Source organism: Adiantum capillus-veneris, chromosome 3 (genome assembly GCF_014529385.1).
Source record: "Adiantum capillus-veneris isolate H3 chromosome 3, ASM1452938v2, whole genome shotgun sequence".
Taxonomy (NCBI): Eukaryota; Viridiplantae; Streptophyta; class Polypodiopsida; order Polypodiales; family Pteridaceae; genus Adiantum; species Adiantum capillus-veneris.
This window is the reverse complement of record NC_140933.1, coordinates 48940112-48942575: the sequence shown is the minus strand read 5'-3', so window position 1 is coordinate 48942575 and position 2464 is coordinate 48940112. Positions and strand designations below refer to the sequence as shown.

General features: G+C 40.3%; 1 pseudogene; it reads left to right on the top strand.

Moving 5' to 3' along the window:
• The first annotated feature begins 552 nt into the window (after positions 1-552).
• On the top strand, positions 553-2229 carry LOC147460880 (uncharacterized; annotated as a pseudogene).
• The last annotated feature ends 235 nt before the right edge of the window (positions 2230-2464 follow it).

The window sequence follows — 2464 nt, the reverse complement described above, 5'->3', positions numbered from 1 at the left end:
TCCCTCTCTCTCTCTCTCTATTTATATATATATATATATAGCGCACACACACACACACAATGTGTGTGTGTGTGTACGTGCGTCTCTCTCTCTCTCTCTCTCTCTCTCTCTCTCTCTCTCTCTCTCTCAGCATGTGTCACAAAATACCTCGCAAAAGAAGGGAATTATGTCTAAAAATAATGAAGCAATTCATCTCCAAAGCCTACAAAACCAACTCAAATTCTAGTTTAGCATCTTGTATGATAGACAATCGGTCTTCTTATGAATAGCTACAAGATTTTCTAATTTTAGAGAAATTTGCTCTCACAATTAGGGACATTTTTGAAATATATGAAAAAAATGGGGGTATTTTCGGAATTTTCCCTTTATATATATCTTCCTCTCTCTCTCTCTCTCTCTCTCTCTCTCTCTCTCTCTCTCTCTCTCCATTGATTGTATTACCCTACCTCCCCTCCAGTGTTCGGGAAAAATGTGTCTCAACTTAATATCATGTTGTTTTTTATTTCAAAAATGCCAGTTGAGAGCAAGCGCAAAAGGAGAAATTCCGTCCCCAAATAGAGAAAAAGAGTGTAAAAATTCAAAACATTAAAAATTCCTCTTGTTCGTATGTTTGGGAAAATGGTTTTTCTCGAGCACCTCTCTCTCTCTCTCTCTCTCTCTCTCTCTCTCTCATCTCTCATGTGCAAGTGAGCGCTAGCATCCAGTTGAGAGAGAGGATGTTATTTTGAGAGTTAGCCCAAGGGCATGAAATTTTGAAGAGAGCACGCAGATAAGGGCTTCAAACTCAATTTTGTTAGGCACAGAAGCGTGTAGATGATTCTCTTAGGGTGTAGTTGATTTCCGCATCACAAGGACAAGGAACAGACTTTATGGGCTCATGCTTTTCGAGAGGTCCCCTTGAAGCTTTCCTCATGGAGAAAGACCAGGACTAGAGGATGCCGGCAACAACCAAGGGCTCTTTGTTGGAAAGACAACCTTTGGAAATGGTCAAGTCTTTCAAGAATGTTGTGGTGCAGGCTATCGTTTCTTTGAAGAGCGTGCGAGTTAAGTGGTAAGATTCTTGCCTTTGCCATCAACATGGTTGCTCTTGAGATCGTGACAAGGCACACCCACATCTGTTTGCCTCTTGTTTGGGGTTTCATTGAGAGCCTTTAATTATCTTTTAATTGGCTCACAAGCAATCTCCAAGCCAATAATGTTTTTGTCTCTTGAGACGACAATCAATGATAAATTGGGAAAGCTATGAATCATGGAGGAGCCCCCTTCAAGAACCTTGAATGATGATGCCTTTGTTGCAGATTTTGAAGCTATTGGACCTTTGGCTCTTGTTACAACACACATTTACAAGGAGGAAGAGACTCTAGAATCTCATGAATACATACCTGATGACATTGCACTATTGAAGAGAGAGCTTGAAGAATCAAGGTTACCATTACCGATAAGGATAGGGGATGATGAGCTAAAGAGATTCCTTCTTGCTGCAAACAATGACGTGAAAAGATGTGCTACATTGATCAAACGGAATATTCAATGGTGGAAACATTCCATTTCTTTCCTCAGTATGAGATGGCATGAGGCCATCAATTGTTGTTCATATTGATGGGCATATGCAATTTTGCAACCTCATGACCGCCCACGTTTTGCTCAAGCTGTCTTATCTCAGGTTGAGTATGGGATTACACACTTACTTGAGACCGAGGATTCAAGGATAACGGTCATTCTAGATTGTGAGGGAACACATGCACTTAAATTCCCCATAAACATGTTGAAGTCGTGTTGTGCTTATGTGCAAGAAAATTATCCCAATAGACTTGTTACCCTGTTTGTTGTCAACCTTCCTCCTCTTGTTCGTGTGATTTTCCAAGCCATCATCCAAGCGAGCTACCAAAAGAAAGATTTTTGTAGAGGGAGACCAACAACATGCCTTGGTTGAGCATTACGGGAGCCTTGACTCAATGCCGATCTTTTTGGGGTAAATTTGTGCTTGTTCAAGTTGTGAGAAGCCTATTGACAAGTGATGGGGTACACTTGCGGTTGATGGATAAGGAGCATACTTTTGATAAAGATGAGGATGATCATGATAATGGTCTTTCAAATGAGGAGTTGATGAAGTTTTGTAGATATAACTCTCTATTACGTGCCATAATTTCAAGATTATTAATATTGTGGGTTGTTGTGAGTTTGCTGGCAGGGTGTTTTGATCTTGAGGCTGATTTTATACCAACATAGTGTCACCTTGACTTGCAAGTGAATGTGTTACATATATCAAGGCACATAAGTAAAACCTGACACAGTTGGTAAGGAAGGATCTTTTCTTTTCTTTTTGTGACCATTTTAGCCTCATAATTCTTACGGTTCGACTTCTTTGACCTTATGTATATGCCCAGTGGCCTCCTTTATGCAATTGTATTCAATTTTCCCAAAGAGAGAGAGAGAGAGACGGTGTGTGTGTGTGTGTGTGAGT